At 52.3% G+C, this 7500-nt stretch overlaps 1 protein-coding gene across 4 annotated transcripts in view; it reads left to right on the forward strand.

Moving 5' to 3' along the window:
• Positions 1-7500, forward strand: part of LOC143276214 (spectrin alpha chain-like) — a 130416-nt gene that overhangs the window by 3886 nt on the left and 119030 nt on the right. For 3 of the 4 annotated variants that reach the window (XM_076580669.1, XM_076580668.1, XM_076580672.1), the window contains one exon: positions 1751-1890. The gene's annotated coding sequence lies outside the window, so the exon portion shown is untranslated. Of the gene's footprint in view, positions 1-1750; positions 1891-2246; positions 2470-7500 lie in introns of those variants that run through there. The other variant, XM_076580670.1, reaches the window with a different exon arrangement.

Raw genomic sequence — 7500 nt, forward strand, 5'->3', positions numbered from 1 at the left:
GAAATCCCCACCCCACGCCCCCCAGTCTCAGCACTCGCCACCCCACCCCCCAGTCAGAAATCTCCACTCCACCCCACCGCACCCTCCAGTCTCAGCACTCCCCACCCCCACCCACCCAGTCTCATCACTCCCCAACCCAGCCTACCCCACCCCACCCCACACCCCAGTCTCAGCACCCCCAACCTGTCTCAGCACCCCCCCACCCCCCCACACACACCTCCCCCAGTCTCAGTACTCCCCCCACCCCACGCCCCACTCCCCAGTCTCAGCACTCCCCACCCCACCCCCCTGTCAGCACTCCCCATCCCACCTCACTCCTCAGTCTCAGCACTCCCCACCCCACCCCCCCACGCCCCAGTCTCAGCACTCCCCACCCCACCACCCCACGCCCCAGTCTCAGCACTCCCCACCCCAAGCCCACGTCCCAGTCTCGGCACTTCCCACCCCATGCCCCTGTCACAGCACTCCCCACCCCACGCCCCAGTCTCAGCACTCCCCACCCTATGCCCCAGTCTCAGCAACCCCCCCCAGTCTCTGGCCCCCCCCCCCTTCACTGTCTCAGCACTCTCACCCACCCCCCAGTCTCAGCCACACCCCACCCGCACCCCCAGTCTCAGCACCACCCCACCCCACCCCCCACCCCCAGGTCTCAGCCACACCCCACCCACAACCCCCAGTCTCAGCACACCTCACCCCACCCCACCCCCCAGCTTCAGCCACCCTCCCCACCCCAAGCCCTAGTCTCAGCACTCCCCACCCCATGCCCCAGTCAGTCCCCCCCCCCCCCCCCCGTCTCAGCAACTCCCCAGTCTCTGCCCCCTCACTCCAGCACACCCCACCCCACCCCACCCCACCCCCCCCCAGTCTCAGCATCCCCCAACTCCCCCCCCCCAGTCTCAGCACTCTCCACCCCACCCCCCAGTCTCCGCACTACCCATCCCACCCCACCCCCACCCCACCCCCCAGGCTAGCACTCCCCACCCATGCCCCCAGTCAGCACCCCCCCCCCGTCTCAGCAACCCCCCCCCAGTCTCTGCCCCCCCTCCCGTCTCAGCACTCTCCACCCCACCCCCCAGTCTCAGCACTCCCCACCCCACCCCCCAGTCTCAGCACTCCCAACCCCCCCCCCCAAGTCTCCGCACTACCCATCCCATCCCCACCCCCCCCGCACCCCCCCCTCCCCAGTCTCAGCACCCCCCCCCCCCCAGTCTCCGCACTCCCCATCCCATCCCCCCCAGTCTCAGCACTCCCCCCCCCCCCCCCCCGCCACCCCCCCCCCCCCGCACCCCCAGTCTCAGCACTCCCCACCCCCCAGTCTCCTCACTCCCCATCCCATCACCCCCCAGTCTCAGCACTCCCCCCCCCCCCCCCCCGCACCCCCACCCCCAGTCTCAGCACTCCCCACCCCACCTTCCAGTCAGCTTCTCAGCACACAGCGTCAGTCAGGAGCACACAGGTATTGATCAGTCTGCAGCAGCCCCATACATGACATACATTCCATGCAGCGCTGTCCCAGCATTCCCAGCATCCTCCCCACACCCCCCTCATTGGCCACAGGCAGGCTGTGTATTGATCAGTGCTGACTGTTTACTGAGACCTGTGTCCCTTGCTGTGCTCTGCTCTTCTGGGCTGCAGTGAGGAGTGTTGTCCTGAATCTCATCACCACCACCCCTCTACAGTACACCACCCTCATCTTTCCTTGTGTAGACATCATCCACCCTTCCACACCACCCTGATCTTCCTTGTGCAGACTTCACCCACCCGGGGTGTACACCACCCTGATCTTCCTTGGGTAGACATCATCCACCCCTCTACACTACCCTGATCTACTGCTATCTTCCCAGCTTTGTGTTGAGTGCAGTGCAGGTCTGCCAGGCCGGCCCAAAGCAGGTGGGTGTTGTACAGGAATCCACTGCCCCCAGGTCAGTGAAGGGTTAGCACAGGCATAAGTGTGTCCATGGGTTGTGCTGTGGTGTGTGCGAAGTCACAGTGCTGTGTGTGTGTGTGTGTGTGTGTGTGTGTGTGTGATGTTCAGTGCAACGTGGGGTCAGTGTGACCACACAGCACCCAGGATGGGCGGCTTGGGGGGGGGTGGGGGTGGGTGTGTGTGTGGGGGTGGTGGTGGTCTCAGACGGATACCTTGTGCCAGGCGCCGGTCGATATCGGCGGCACCGTCAGCAAGGAGCGTTCACCTCCGGATAACATTATGCAGGGTTGGCATGAAGAGCCGTGTGTGAAGTGAGAACTTGTCTTGGCCGTGCCTGAAACCAGTGCCGGTGGTGCTAACTAGTGGTCAGTGCTGTGAGTGAGGGGGGTTGACGGGGGGTGGCTACATGTTCAAGTGTCCATTCCTGGAAGAGCACCCTGATTTGTTCTTACTGTTGGTGGGTCTGCTGTCTGTGGCCTATCTTCTGATCTATGCCCTGTACTGTCTGATTCTCTATCTGCTGTTTCTACAACATCGAGCAGGTGGGTCCCACACCTTCGCCACCTTCCTTACCCCACTGTCACTATTGCTCCTTAGCCGTTCAGCCTGCGAAGCAAAACCACAGAGGGAAAACCAGTGCTTGGCAGTGAACTGGCCTTTTACTCTGTGGCCAGCAGACACTGCCAGCCTGTTTTCTCTCTGTTGTCTGGAGGCTGGTGTAGCTCTGCAGCTTCCCTGTTTGGTCACAGTGTTGATGTTGATGTTGATGCTGTTTAGTTTTGTGCGGACTGTCATTGTTCTGGTCACAGTGTTGATGTTGATGCTGTTTCGTTTTGTGCTGACTGCCCCTGTTCTGGTCACAGTGTTGATGTTGATGCTGTTTAGTTTTGTGCAGACTGTCCATGTTCTGGTCACAGTGTTGATGCTGATACTGTTTAGTTGTGTGCTGACTGTTTCTGTTCTGGTCACAGTGTTGATGTTGATGCTGTTTAGTTTTGTGCTGACTGTCCCTGTTCTGGTCACAGTGTTGATGTTGATGCTGTTTAGTTTTGTGCAGACTGTCCATGTTCTGGTCACAGTGTTGATGTTGATGCTGTTTAGTTTCATGCTGACTGTTTCTGTTCTGGTCACAGTGTTGATGTTGATGCTGTTTAGTTTTGTGCTGACTGTCCATGTTCTGGTCACAGTGTTGATGTTGATGCTGTTTAGTTTCATGCTGACTGTTTCTGTTCTGGTCACAGTGTTGATGTTGACTATGATGCTGTTTAGTTTTGTGCAGACTGTCTGTGTTCTGGTCACAGTGTTGATGCTGTTTAGTTTTGTGCAGACTGTCCGTGTTCTGGTCACAGTGTTGATGGTGTTTAGTTTTGTGCAGATTGTCCGTGTTCTGGTCACAGTTTTGATGCTGTTTAGTTTTGTGCTGACTGTTTCTGTTCTGGTCACAGTGTTGATGTTGATGCTGTTTAGTTTTGTGCAGACTGTCGGTGTTCTGGTCACAGTGTTGATGCTGTTCAGTTTTGTGCTGACTGTTTCTGTTCTGGTCACAGTGTTGATGTTGATGCTGTTTAGTTTTGTGCTGACTGTCCATGTTCTGGTCACAGTGTTGATGTTGATGCTGTTTAGTTTTGTGCTGACTGTTTCTGTTCTGGTCACAGTGTTGATGTTGATGCTGTTTAGTTTTGTGCTGACTGTCCATGTTCTGGTCACAGTGTTGATGTTGATGCTGTTTAGTTTCATGCTGACTGTTTCTGTTCTGGTCACAGTGTTGATGTTATTGCTGTTTAGTTTTGTGCAGACTGTCCGTGTTCAGGTCACAGTGTTGATGCTGTTTGGTTTTGTGCTGACTTGTTTCTGTATCTTGAGATGCACAGACACAGCATTCTAGCGGCAGCAGCTCTGTTCTGGTGATTGTGTTGTGGACTTTGTCATGTGTGCTGTGATTGGTCAGTCCAGTTTGACATGTATGCTGTGATTGGTCAGTCTAGTTTGCTGGAGTCATGAGGGCCTGGGCTTTGTTGCCGCTATCAGCTGCAGAACACAGAATATTTTCTCCTCCCCGGTATCGCAGTGAGAGAAATTCATGTGTGGTGTATGTTTCATAAACAATGTGCAAAAATCACAGTCATTCAATATTTAATAACTTACAAAAAATCACAGCCATTCAATATATAAAAGATATATAATGCTGAATGGTTAGGCTGCTGTAAATCTTTACAGTGATTGCAATCACACACTTGCAATACTCTCAGTTGAAGAAAATGCATAAACTCCATACTGCATTTAATTAGTTTATTGCTTATTAAAGTCCTGCGATTCTTGTTTATTAGTTGTGGATACATGTTTATACATGTTTGATGTGTATGCTGGTATCCAAAAAACAGCAGAGCAAGCCATTGCGGTAGACACTGGCCATACTGCAGTTAATTAGTTTATTGCTTATCAAAGTCCCGTGATTCTTGTTCCTTAGTTGTGGATACATGTTTATACATGTTTGATGTGTTTGCTCGTAATTATTATTTTTTTTTTGATTTATAATTATTATTTATTTATTTATTTATTTATTTATGTACGCTTACCTATTATTTATTCACCTTTTTTTTCTTTTTTTTTCCCTCAAGGCCTGACTAAGCACGTTGGGTTACGCTGCTGGTCAGGCATCTGCTTGGCAGATGTGGTGTAGCGTATATGGATTTGTCCGAACGCAGTGACGCCTCCTTGAGCTACTGAAACTGAAACTGTGTTTGCTTGTAGCTAAAAAACAGCGGAGCAAACGGTGTCGATCCAGTCAGACACTGGCACTGACACCTTGAACTCGTGCCTTGAACCAGTGCATGCATGCAGTCAGTGTTACAATGTTGTGTGGATCAGGATTTAATCAGAACCTGGTTTTTCTGGGATTGTTTTATTATTTTAAAACAGTCTTGAAGGAGTAAAATATGCATGCTTGTGTGTTTGTGCTTTGTGTGTGCGCATGTGCATGCGCATGTGTGTGTGTGTGTGTGTGTGTGTGTGTGTGTGTATGTGTGAGAGTGTGTGTGTGCGAGCACCTCTTTTAAGTTGAAAATAACAAGTTTGGATATCAGTGATTTAAATGTGTTTTTTTTTTTTCTCACTGTTTTATTGTCTAGTCACAACAGGGTGACTTAGACATGTGCTCACTCATTCTTTTCAGCACACAGACACACATAGACACCCACAGATACACGCAGACTTACAGACACAAACACACAGGCACACACACACACACACTGTGTGTGTGGAGACAGGGTGAGGAGTCAGTCCTTGGGATTGGTGGGTGGGAGGGAGGGAGAGAGGAAGGGGGGGGGGGGTGGGGGTGGTGGTGGAGGGCTTATAATGGAGTGGTGGGGGTTTGGCTGGGTGAGTCATCAGTCATACTATGGATAAAAGGAATCCTGATAAGTTGCCTAGATACCAGTGTGTGAGACACTACAGAAATGCATGTACAGAAATAGTGTGCATATATTAAAAAGCACACACAGACACCTACAATACTGACACAACAATGCACACACACACACACACACACATACACACACACACACACACACATACACACACACACACACACACACACACACACACACACACACACACACACACACACACACACATTATTGACCATTAATGTACACACACAGACACCTAAAACATTGGCACAATAATGTACACACATACAGACAGCTACAGTGTTGACACAACTGTGTTCACACACAGCTACAATATTGACACCACAATGCATACACACACAGCTGCTATATTGATTGACACACCAATGTACACAGACAGCTACAATATTGACACAATAATGTCCACACATAGCTGCAACATTAACACAACAATGTACACACACAGCTACAACATTGACATAACAATGTACACACACACACACAGACAGTTACAATATTGACACAACAATGTACACACACAGAGACACATACAATATTGACACAGTAAATAATGTATACACACAGACACCTACAGTTTTGACACACCAATGTTCACACACAAACACCTACAGTATTGACACAACAATGTACACACACACACACACACACACACACACACACACACACACACACACACACACACTGTTGACACCACTGCAGGCTAGCACTTCCTGAGTGAAGCAGTGATTACAGGATAAAAAAGACTTCACAAACCAGTGTGCAGCATGTCTGAGCTCTCATTGTCTCAGATATTGAAGAGAACAGAATGGATTATTCAGGGTCACCTTCGCCTGGGGCATGAGTCATGTTCATAGCCAGTGGCTGTTACCCACCCTTACCCACCCCAACCCGTCTACCCACCCTCACCCAACCTTATCACCCCAACTTATCTACCCACACTAACCCACCCATATCACCCCAACCCATCTACCCACCCTTATCACCCCAACCCATCTACTCACCCTTATCACCCCAACCCATCTACCCACCCTCACCCACCCTTACCCATCTACCCACCCTTACCCACCCCAACCCATCTACCCACCCTTACCCACCCCAACCCATCTACCCACACTCACCCAACCTTACCCACCCCAACCCATCTACCCACACTCACCCAACCTTACCCACCCCAACCCATCTACCCACCCTTACCCACCCCAACCCATCTACCCACCCTTACCCACCCAAACCATCTACCCACCCTTACCCACCCCAACCCATCTACCCACCCTTACCCACCCCAACCCATCTACCCACCCTTACCCACCACAACCCATCTACCCAGCCTTACCCACCCAAACCCATCTACCCACACTCACCCAACCTTACCCACCCCTGCCCATCTACCCACACTCACCCAACCTTACCCACCCCAGCCCATCTACCCACCCTTATCACCCCAACCCATCTACCCACCCTTATCACCCCAACCCATCTACCCACCCTTACCCACCCCAGCCCATCTACCCACCCTTACCACCCCAACCCATCTACCCACCCTTATCACCCCAACCCATCTACCCACCCTTACCCACCCCAGCCCATCTACCCACCCACCCACCCTTACCACCCCAACCCATCTACCCACCCTTACCACCCCAACCCATCTACCCACACTCACCCAACCTTACCCACCCCACCCCATCTACCCACACTCACCCAACCTTACCCACCCCAGCCCATCTACCCACCCTTATCACCCCAACCCATCTACCCACCCTTACCACCCCCAACCCATCTGCCCACACTCACCCAACCTTACCCACCCCAACCCATCTACCCACACTCACCCAACCTTACCCACCCCAACCCATCTACCCACACTCACCCAGCCTTACCCACCCCAACCCATCTACCCACACTCACCCAACCTTACCCACCCTTACCACCCCAACCCATCTACCCACCGTTACCACCCCAATCCATTACCCACCCTAACCCACCCTTATCACCCCAACCCATCTACCCACCCTTACCACCCCAACCCATCTACCCACCCTTACCACCCCAACACATCTACCCACCCTTATCACCCCAACCCATCTACCCACCCTAACCCACCCTTATCACCCCAACACATCTACTCACCCTTATCACCCCAAC

This window comes from Babylonia areolata, chromosome 31 (assembly GCF_041734735.1).
Source record: "Babylonia areolata isolate BAREFJ2019XMU chromosome 31, ASM4173473v1, whole genome shotgun sequence".
Lineage (NCBI taxonomy): Eukaryota > Metazoa > Mollusca > Gastropoda > Neogastropoda > Buccinidae > Babylonia > Babylonia areolata.